Below are 11,982 nucleotides of genomic sequence, written 5' to 3' on the forward strand. Positions count from 1 at the left end.
ACAGAGCAGCCAACAGCTCTCTAATGCTTCTGACTGAGCCAGTAAGCCAGGTACCAGCCATGTAAGTCCAACCTTCCTCCCCTCCTTCCTTCTCTTCCTTCCTTCCCTCCCTCCTTCTTTCCTCCCCTCCATTCCTCCCCTTCCTTCCTTCCTCCATTCCCTTCCTTCCTTCCTCCCCTCACTTCAACCCCTCCCTTCCTTCCCTCCTTCCTCCCCTCCCTTCCCTTCCTTCCTCCCCTCCTTCCTTCCTTCCTTTCTTTCCTTCCTCCCCTCCCTTCCTCAATTTCCTTCCTTCCTCCCTCCATTCCCTTCCTTTTTCGACTTCCTTCCTTCCTCCCCTCTTTCCTTCCTTCCTCCCCACCCTTCCTTCCTTCCTCTCTCCATTCCCTTCCTTTTTCCCCTCTTTTCTTCCTTCCTCCTCACTCTTCCTTCCTTCCCTCCTTTCTTCCTCTTCTCTCTTCCTTCATTCCTTCCTCCCTCCCTTTCTTCCTTCCTCCACCCATTCCCTCCCTCCCTTTTCTTCCTACCTTCCTTGCTTCTCTTCCTTCCTTCCCCCATCCCCTTTCTTCCTTCCTTCCTCCATCCCCTTCCGTCCTTCCTCCCCTTCCTCCATCCATTCCTTTCCATCCTTCCTTTCTTCCTTCCTCCATCTATCAATTCCTTTCCTTCCTCCATTCACTCCCTCCCTTTCCATTTTTCTCCTTCCCTTTTCTTCCTTTCTTTCCTTCCTTTCCTTATTTCGTCCTTTCTTCCTTCCTCATTCCATTCCTTCCTCCCTTTCTTTCTTTCTTTCTTTCTTTCTTTCTTTCTTTCTTTCTTTCTTTCTTCCTCTTTTTCTTTTTTTCTTCCTTCCTCCATCCATTCCCCTCCCTCCCTCCCTCCCTCCCTCCCTCCCTCCCTCCCTCCTTCCTTCCTTCCTTCCTTCCTTCCTTCCTTCCTTCCTTCCTTCCTTCCTTCCTTCCTTCCTTCCTTCCTCCATTCCCTCCCTTTTCTTCCTTCCTTTTATAGCCAAAGTTTAGTTTTTGTGGCATCAGCCTATGGTAGTAGTTGGTCCCATGTGGGGACATCTGATGTAAGGGGAACTGTGATAGGGATGCGTGATATAAGGGGGTACAGATTCTGTTTATTCATCCCAATCTAATGACAGCCCACTCCTCTCCTTATACATACTACCTACTGTCATACACTCCACAATGTACATTCCCTATTTAACATTACCACATTCTGTACTATGTAAGTCATCTCAGTCACCATTTAACCACACCCCTTTTAAAACCACGCCCATTTAATGCTCCATTTAAACCACATCCACTTTTTGCCACGGCATGCTTCACGCGCTGCATTTGTCTTTATCACTACCTAGGGACCACTTTTGATCTTGCACACAGACCCCCTGATTTCATGATACACCCCTGAACCTCCTTATAGTTAAAATAAAAATTGTTCCAGCAAAAAGTTAACATGCTATCATCCACTGTTACTGGTCTCCCACCTGTACATGCTATTTCATGTACAATACTATACAGAGGAATTTCTCTTCATCCTTCATTTAAAGCGGAAATATCTAATGAGCATGATGTTTTCTCTCACACACAAGCAAGGAATCAGTATTGCTGCTTTGTGACTGACATTTACGGTTTTAGAAGAACTCATTCTAAGGCCTGATGATAGCAGGATTCAACATTTCTCTGTTTTGCATTGTATATATGCAGTGCCATATTGCAAGATGAGTTCACCTCTGTCTGCGTTTTCAATGTACAGTCTATAAAAAAGAAGTTCCAATTTAAACTTCCACAAGTAATAAAGACCATCTTTCTTGTACAAGGACTGACTTTCTGCCTTTACTAGTCAATAGGAATGTAAAGGCAACGTGAACCAGCTTGATGCAGCTTAGAAAGAGATCAAGTGCAGGTCAAAAGCACATGTGAAACATTTCAAACTGATTTCCAAAGCAAGCTGAATGCATTTAAAAGAATAGTATATTTAGCCATCTACAAATGCCCTGATATTGACCAGACTGAGTCTGTGATAGGGACAAACCTAGCCACTTTGCACAATACATTTCAAAGCCATGCCTACTTTCTTCCTACCTGCTTAGCTATATGGAGCTATGAAAAAAAAAAAATATATATATATATATATACACATACACACACACTTTTTGGGGGGGGGGGATCAAATTGGTAAACAGGCTTCTGTGAGACAGTTCAATATACCTAAAATCCGCTTTATTCAGTGCCAAACAGAAAAAAGTTGCAGGCTTGTCAAATTCACTTTTCAAATTCAAATTTAGGTACCAGTAAGCCTTCCTATCAGCACAACATCGGCTTACAGGAATAACTGTTCTAGCCACAGCATATACAGTAAAGACAGTTCCACTTACAGGCCAGCTCACCCAGCAGGTCCACGTCCTGATGGGGAAGTATCTGAGCTCTTGACGTTAACCCTCTCTTAATCCTGCCCCAGGCTGACTCTCTACATATCCCATACCTTTCCCCATTCCAGGCAAAGGGTCTGGACACCACGCACAAAATGGCAATAGACCTGAGAAAGGGCATCCGCATTCTGATGTACTGTTTCTGGTTTATGTACCACTACAAATTTGAGATCCTGAAGCTCAAGTACACAACAGGCTGCTCATCTCCCCAAACCACCTGGGACAAGACTGCACCCAGACCCAACTTTGAAGCATCAGTTTGTACCAGATTCTGCAAATCTGGGGCTACTAATACTGGTTCCTTGCACAAAGCTTGCTTCAAATGGCAGAACATGGCCATGAAATCCCATTCCATGAAACTCTCTATGCACTGTTGTTGTGCTAATCTGAAGGCCACACCATGTTTTGCTATTGCCTCAGCAGACAATTGGTGACTTCTGCGCACTGTGCGCTTCAGCATGCGCTGACCCCGCTCTGTCATTTTACGTGGCCTACCACTTTGTGGCTGAGTTGCTGTTGTTCCCAGTTGCTTCCACTTTGTTATAATACCACTAGCAGATGATTGTGGAATATTTAGTCCTCATGCACACTAGATGTTTTTACAGTGGCTGTTTTAGACGTTTTTTTCTACTGTACATCTAGTAAACCTCCAGCATGTTATCCTATGTTTCCATGCAATCAACGTTTTTTGGCTGGAAAAAAAACCCAGGACTAGCGGGTTTCTAGAGTAGTCTTTCAGCTGTAAACATGCTCTAACACTGAAAAACATAGCAAAATGTGGTAAAACGCCACAAACCTGCATTTTTGGCCTTTTTTGACCAAAAAATATATATATATTTTTTTTTAAAAACACCACCAAAAAAAAGCAAATGTGTAAAAACGCAGGAAAAACACACTAAAACTCCGCTAAACGCTAATGCAAAAATACTACAAACAAAGCTGAAAAACTCATGTTTTTAACATGACTTTACACAGCTAGCGTTACCAGCGTTATCAAAACACCCCGTGTGCATGGAGTCTTAGTAGCAAGAAAATTTCACGGATGGCAACCTATCACAGGTGGCAACCTATCACAGTACCACCCTTGAATTCATTGAGCTCCTGAGAGTGACCCATTCTTTCACAAATGTTTGTAGAAGCAGTCTGCATGCCTAGGTGCTTGATTTTATACACGTGTGGCCATGGAGGTGATTGGAACACCTGAATCCAATGATTTGGAGGGGTGTCCAAATACTTTTGGCAATATAGTGTATATACAGTCATGGCCAAAAACATTGGCACCCCTGCATTTGTGTCAGATAATGCGCCGGGTGCCCACACAGCAAGCAGCAGATATCGGGGCACCCAAGCATGCGCACTCCCCAGCCTGTGCTTCATGTGTCCATTCACACATGGAACCGTGGCTCGGCCCTGCCCCCTCTCTTTTTGGCTCACTGGCTGTGATTGACAGCAGTGGGAGCCAATGACTGCTGTCTCAGCCAATGAGGAGAGAGAGTCCCGGGTTAGCCGAGACTCCAGTGCACATTTCTGGATTGAGAGGGGGCTTAGGTGAGTATTGGGGGGCTGGGGAGGATGCTGCACAGAGAAGGTTTTTTACCTTCATGCATAGAATGCATGACGGTAAACACACTTGAGCCTTTACAACCACTTTAATGATCCTGTGTCCACTGTGCGTAACATTGTCAAGAAGTTTGCAGCCCATGGCACTGTAGCTAATCTCCCTGGATGTGGATGAAAGAAATAAACTTGATCAGAGATTGCAACAAAGGATTGTTCGAATGGTGGATAAAGAATTTTTATCAAATTCCAGACAAATTCAAGCTGACGTTCAGGTACAACTTCTTTGGATATACCCAGTTTTTTTATTTGGACTGGGTTGTATTTATTTTGTCTAATCTTGTAATACGCTTTTTGAAAAGGATTTACATAATTTACTTAATATATTTGTGTGATCACTTTTTTATACACATTTGTTTGTGTCAGATCATGAATTTCACTGTTTGTAGATTATTTATTTATAATTTTTGCTATTGAGTATATTTATTCACACTATGCAATATTGACTTCATTTATTTATTTTACAGCTGCTTTTTCTGTTTATTTATACCTTCAACTAGTATCATAGTCGCACAGCGGCTGCTTAGTTTGATTATTATTTATAACCTAGCGCGGATATAATTTAATATGGGTATCCCAGCCAGGTATCAGGTATTTCTCACACCAATTTGCACCCAGAGACAATGATCAGTCTGTTGGCTTGGTTTTGTTATTTTATTAGAGGAAATCAACTTGGATGGGGAAATAGGGATTATGGGATGCCCAGTTTGGCTTGAAACAATGGAAGGGGGATGCTTCCCACCTATGTACAAAAGCAGAGCCTGGACTGTTCTTTTCCTGAAAGCCGTCAGTCTTTGTGGATCAGCAGCAGCTGCCCTTTATGGGTAAGGAACTAGCAGCCCCTCAAAAATCTCTTTGCTCCTTGTAGCTACATGCAGAGACGTCTCTTCTCCCCTATGGAGCTGCCCCCAGCCTGCAAGCACTACCAGCGCTCCTGGCTTCTTGGAAGATCTCCAGGAACAAGGATTAAGAATTGAACCCAGTGCTGTTCTTAGAAAGCTTGCTACGTGTGGCAGTCCTTCCCAGAGTGTGCTGCTGTACTCAATCCATCCTCTTTGCTCCCTGCTGCTCCAGGCCTTGATCTCTTTCACACCTGAATGCATCCTCCTGAGCCAGTCCAACCCCAGCCTGGAGGCCTGCCCCCCCCAGACCTTGAGTACCCCTTCTAGGCATCGACAGTCTCCTCAGCACTCCATGTTCCACCCGAATCTTCTGTCAGCCTGACTCTCCCATATTTACAGACCAATCCACCGCTCTATCAAGGCCTCCAAACCTGGGGTTGGCTGGACCCCCCATGAATATGCAGATTAGACCTCCACCCCTTCCTGCTTACTGACTTCTGGAAGGTTCTATGATCCTCCAGAGTCAGGAAGAGGCAATAGAGCCACAACTTGTTGAGTCATCCAGCTGACCTGCAATAACCCAACCTTAATCACATGACTCACACAAATACCATGAGTTACACACAATGATTTTGCTTATATTACACTACACTATTCTAGTAGCACAATAGAGGGTGCTACATATATACTGTATATATATTCTACATATATATACTATCTTTGACATGACAACACAACTCAAAACTCCATGTGGTGTCAGCCCTGACTATTTCATTTTCTCCATAACCCTTCCTCATTTCCATAACCTCTCCTCGATAACCCCACCTTATCTCCATAACCCTTCTTTATCTCCATAAACCCTCCTCATTGTTTTAACACTTCTTTATCTCCATAACCCGATCTCATCTCCATAATCCTTCCTCACCTCCATAACCCTTTCCCTCCTATGCAATCGTTCCTCACCTCCACAACCCTTCCTCATCTCCATAACTCCTCCTCATCTTCATAACCCTTTTCAATCTCCATAACCTTCCTCATCAGCATAACCCTTTCCCGTCCCCATAATCCTTCCTCATCTCCATAACCCCTTCTCATCCTTAGTACCCTTACTCATCCCCAAAATATGTCCTCATCACCATAACCCCTCCTGCTCTCCACCATACCTTCTTCTTATCTCCTCTCCCCTCCTCAATTCCATAACTCCTCATCATTGCCATAATCCATCCTTGTGCACAGGAAGTTGTCACCTCACAAGGTTTCTGATCAAATCAACATGTATTTTGTTTGTACTTTTTGAGCAAATAAAAAATCTTTCCAAAAGTATATTCAGCAGAAGCAGTAGAAGCAAAGAAAGGAATTTCAATGTTAGGTTTTACATACCCTTTAAGTTTTTCTGCAGGTCACAAAGAAAGCAAAGTGTGCTGAACATGGTAGTATATGATCCTTGAAGAACTGAAGCCCCCCTTTTTAAACATATAACTTTGTAAAAAAAATCAGACTGAAATGTGAGGAGTTTGTAGAGTTTGTAGACATCCCAATGCAGATGTGCAGCTCAGACTGTCCTCAGCACAGATGTGGACACCCTCCAGGGTCTTAATCCCCTACACAATGGTAAATAAAAGGGAATTGGACAAGTCCATTTTCCTGACGTCTTACAGCGGGAATGACAGAAGTGAAGTAGATCAGTGAATCAAATGAATGCTGTTGTCATCATTTATCGCAGATCTTTAATTGGATACAAATGATGGGGGAGATTCCTGAGGGTCCTAAGCACAGAACACATGCCATGGAAGGACCATTTATTGTGTTTCAGTATCGGATTACTGTGATACTTCTTACTAGGAGATTTCTGGCACAATCTCCATGCAATCTGGAAAAACACATCAAATATTACATGTACACTCCCAGTCTAATGTCAAATCCTTCCTTTATACTGACTCAGGAGTAGAGATGAGTAACACTGTGAGTTTTTATTTTCCTGAAAATTTAGCAAAAATCTGGAGGTTTTGATGAACTTTTGTTATTTTGGCAAAGTGCATTGAAGTCAATGGAGAAGATGAAGGTGGTTTGTGGTGCTTTTTCAGGAGTACAATGGGTTTTAAATTGTACCTGGAGGTTACAAAGGCCCTTTTCACCAATCCCGAACGTGTTCTTGAGCAAAACAACACTCCCTCACTACCCACATTATTTTAAGGGTTTTTTTTACACTAAGAAGAAAACAGACTGTGAAAAGTAATAGCATCTAAAATGACAGTATATAAATAATGATAACATATGTCCAAATCAGAAAAAACACAAATAAATAGAAATATATTAAACTATCTTAAATGTGTCCCCAAAAATACACCCTCTAAATAAAGAAAATAAAAATAATAGACCATTTTTAAAACAAATTTCACCAAGCAGATTTGTAAATGAAATTGAATGTTTATGATGTAGCAATTTTTTTTCTGACAGCAAAAATGGTAATGTTTCGGCAAATCAATATAGACAAAATCACATTGCTCATCCCTACTCAGGAGACAGAAGGACCTGCTGTTTGTTTTTTTTTCATGGAATCCAGCCTCCCCACCTGGCTACCTCACTATCTAAAGGCTGGTCTTCTCATTTTCTGGATGGCCCACAAATTTCTATGGTGGAAACTTGAAGCTTTGTTAGGAAAAGTAAGATAAATGCTCTCTGTAGCTGCTGCCCTGTGGTGCTGAACTGGTTAACCGCTGCATCAGCAAGAGGAGGGAGCTGCTGAGCAGGAAGAGCTCAATAGACTGAGTCAGGCAGCACTGCACTGTGGGAACTGTAGTCCAGAGAAGAGAGACTCTACTATAATCAAGAGATTCTGAACTGCATTTCCCAGAGGGAGATTACCAGGAAGAAGGGAAAGAGCTGCATTTTCTCAGGCTGTACAGGACACAGCTTTCTCTTGCCATGAGGAAGACCGGAGAGTGTACATCTCTGTTCAGTTTGCACCACCACCTCTGCATAATGGTGGCCTGAGCAGTATCCAGAGTGCTAAGTTTGGGAATGTCGACAGCCAGAGTCACCTGGGTACATAGCAGAGAGTGGACTGATCACTGTGTGTGACTGTATGGTGAGCTGCGATATTGTTGAGACTGGTGAACTTCCACTGTGGGGATTTACAGCTGCTAGAGAGAATGAACTATTTAGGAACTGACCATACAGCCATATAGTAGCATTATGGGCTTGACTGGGACTATTCTCATTAGCACCAATGGTACATCTGGGCCCCAACACTGGCCAGCTGAAGAGTTAGGACTAAAGACTGCCTATTTCTACCTGCTACACAGAGACTTATACCTTTTGCTTAGGCTAAGAGGTACATCTCAGGGGATACTGCACCATATCCTAGCCATTCTCCTAGAGCACTAGTCATAGTATTATTATTTACATTGCAGTTTATGCTTGTTTGCACTGTTTATTGCTGACTTTGCTGATTTATGTGTTGATTTCAGTCAAGTGGTACAGAACTCTATTCTAACTTTCTTTGGCATAGTGATTATACTGCCTAGCAGACTGTGTCTGGATTTACCTTCTGTACACTCATTTATGCTCAAACCACCATTCATTCTAACCCGTACCAGTACATTGAATTCATGTACCATAAACTATTGTGTCTATTTCCTGGTACTAACTCACAGCCAAGTTAACTGTATTTATACTTGCATTCGTATAAGTGCTTGCAGGGACTTTAATTCCACCAGGTGTGTCAGAGGGGCTGAGATTGTTCTTGGAGTCGAGGCACAGAAAAGAGAGCACAAATTATCAAGTGGCTCCTATGGGTGGTTCCAGCTTGATCCCCACTGCAACCCCTTCCCAAGCCCTGAAGCCCCACTCACCCTCTGGGGCCACTGCAGCCAAACATAAAATATCTGTGCATCTGAGGTTCTATAGAAAAGCATCTTTTGACAAGATATTTCAATATCACCTAAAAGAAGAGTGAGAATATTATTGAATCTGGTTGCAAAGAATTGCATAAACCCAATGTAAAATTAGCAGAGGGGAGGATTTTTCCTTCACTTCCTGTCCCAGTGACACCCTAACCCTAAACTAATGTCTATGTAGCTTTTGTTTATTTGGCTCAAGCAAGTTTCATGGCTTAGTCATAATTTTGGCAGAAGTTTGCTTTCCATTACATATGTATCTGTTTGGCTCAATCTTGGTTTTACTTATTAGTCATAGTACTGATAGTGTGTTTTTGTGTCACAAAGACATAGCCCCCACTCACACCTAGTTATTTTATGGGTGTTTCCAGAAGAGCTTCAACAGTAGAAAAACAAATGTCCATGTTATTATTTTGTAGCCACAATATGGTATCTATGCTGTCCTGCTAACGGTCAGCCAACAGCTAGCTAACCAAACTGACAGAAGCAGCGTTGTGTTTCATTCCAAAACTGAATTTACTTCTGTGAATAGTTCTATAAAATCGCAATACAATCACATAAACTGAAGTTACAATATGCTTGAACACGTCTCTTTACAAATGCTTACAATGATCACATTTCTTACAAACACTACCTACAAATCACACTGAATACATTAAAATGTGATCTAGCTATGTATGTGACTTTAAAAACACAATGAATGACCGTACAGGCATTTGTGTAACAAAGGGAGAAAGAAGGTCTTCACTAGCGTTCTTCTGGAAGTTAACTGGAAGTGAAGTGGTAGATGGGAAATCTTTATATTTAATAAACATGGGACACTTCCTGTTCTTTATTGGTAAGAATACAAAGGTCAATTGCAGTGAATGCCCAATAGATGGTTCCCTATTCAACACAATGATGTGATACAGAACATTATCGCCCAACAAGCAGCACAAATACAGGACTTTCTTTGGGGCATGATCACATGGTTTTGACCCTGATTGATTTCAATAGAAGCACCTAAAATTACCTAAAATATGTGCTCTGTTGCCATGGTTTTGCACCTGTTGGTAGTGTCCAGCCTGTTAAGCCAGTTCCCAGAGCTACAGGGGTCTCTCACTCAGCAGCTTTGCATCAAAGGTGTGCCAAAGCACCACAACATCCCACTGGTTTCCAGTACAATCACTCATAGGTTCTCTTTGCTGGACATAGGCCTAGATGGGGGTACTTCGCTCAGAGGCCTAATTTACTACTGTACAGTGGTCCAAGTGCAATTAACATATGGTCAAGCCAACAGCTGGGGCCAGTGGGAAACAGGCATTTAAACATTTTAGCTGGTCCCTTGGGGAACCTACCTGGTCTCCGCTTCACTGACCCATAGAATTGATCACCACCACTCCCATCTCCAGACCAGCTGCTCACAAGATTCTACAGGTATAGACCTGGCCTGAGCATCAGTGGGTCATTGTTGTCCTTTACTGCTGTGCCTGACTACCATCAGCTTTTAAAGTGATACTAAAGCTAAAAACATTTTCTACTTGAATGTATTCCTTGTGTGAAGGGGAAGAACAGATCCAACAGTATGCACAGCTCCATCTCTTCTCCCCTCTCTACCTCTTCACACAGCACTTCAGCAGCACTACTGTCAATCAAATGCAGTGCGGAGGAAGTGGGTTCAGGGCTAAGTCCTGCTGTGTTAGTCTATGGAGCGTGGCTCTATAGACACACAGCTCAGAAGCGTGCAGACACTGTGTGCCTCTATAGCAAGCAGCTTGCTATGGGGACACACAATGAAAAGGAGGAGCCAAGATCGCTAGCTGGGGACCCGAGAAGAGGATTGGGACCGCTCTGTGCAATAGCACTGCACAGAGCAGGTGAGTATAACGTGTTTGCTATTTTAATTAAACATATTTATTGACTTTAGTAATACTTTAAGTAATTGCGCCTAATCTTTCTGCAATTATTCACCCTCAGTATTACATGGAGGCTTTTCTTTCAACTCTTTTACTATGCAGAATTCTTCATAACATAATAAAACATAGTACATAACGTCAGAGCAACATTCAGGGCACATATTAAAGTCCTGTAGCAAATCTATGGTAGTGTTAGTCCCAAATAAATGGATGGGGTTCATAACTATAAAAGAAGAACTCACATTTCACTCTTGTCAAAAGGTGGTGACAGAGAGGGGAACTGCTGGGTGTGTATGTACACCAATCCAGGAAAAAAAGTCCACAGCACTCAGGGCATATCACTCTTCTTTATTTAGTCATCAATGCCAAAGACGAAAAACATTAAAAGCACATCCAGCCAACAAGCATTTCTAATTTAAAGTGCATGCTTTCTCAAGATACTTGGATCCAAACTTTTTTGTTTTTTCCCTCATCATGTGTGCTCCTCCAAAGAGGTCCAACCCTTCTTGGTTCTCAAACCCCGCTCTCTCCTCTACATCCCAAGACTCCCTTCTGATTACTTCTCCCCCATTTCTGTATGCCATCCTCTAGCTCTACACCAATGCGTAAAAAGAAACGGCAGCATCCCCCACTCATCCATCTCCCTGTCCTAATCACTAGCTTTCTATTATGATAAGTACTTATAAAGCACCATCAATTTACGCAGCACTTTACATATATATTGTACATTCACATCAGTCCCTAACCTTCAAGGACTGTACAATCTAAGGTCCCTAACTCACATTATTTTGTATCAATACTAGGGCCAATTTAGACAGGATTCAATTAACCTGCCAGCATGTCTTTTAGAGCTTGGAAGGAAACTGGAGTATCTGGAGGAAACCCACACAGGCACAGGGAGAACATGCAAATTCCAGGCAGGTGGTGCTGTGGTTGGGATTTACAGTGAGGAACAGAAGTATTTGAACACCCTGCGATTTTGCAAGTTCTCCCACTTAGAAATCATGGAGGGGTCTGAAATTAACATTGTAGGTGCATTCCCACTCTGAGAGACAGAATTAAAAAAGAAATTCAGGAAATCCCATTGTATGATTTTTAAATAATTTATTTGTCTTGCACTGCTGAATATAAGTATTAGAGCAGAGACTGAGAGCAAGGCCTTCTCATCCTACATCAGTGCCTGACCTCACAAATGCACTTCTGGAAGAATGGTCAAACATTCCCATAGACACACTCCTAAACCTTGTGGACAGCCTTCCCAGAAGAGTTGAAGCTGTTATAGCTGCATAGGG

This window comes from Staurois parvus, unplaced genomic scaffold (genome assembly GCF_062004578.1).
Source record: "Staurois parvus isolate SC_StPar_1 unplaced genomic scaffold, SC_StPar_1.0 ptg001200l, whole genome shotgun sequence".
Taxonomy (NCBI): domain Eukaryota; kingdom Metazoa; phylum Chordata; class Amphibia; order Anura; family Ranidae; genus Staurois; species Staurois parvus.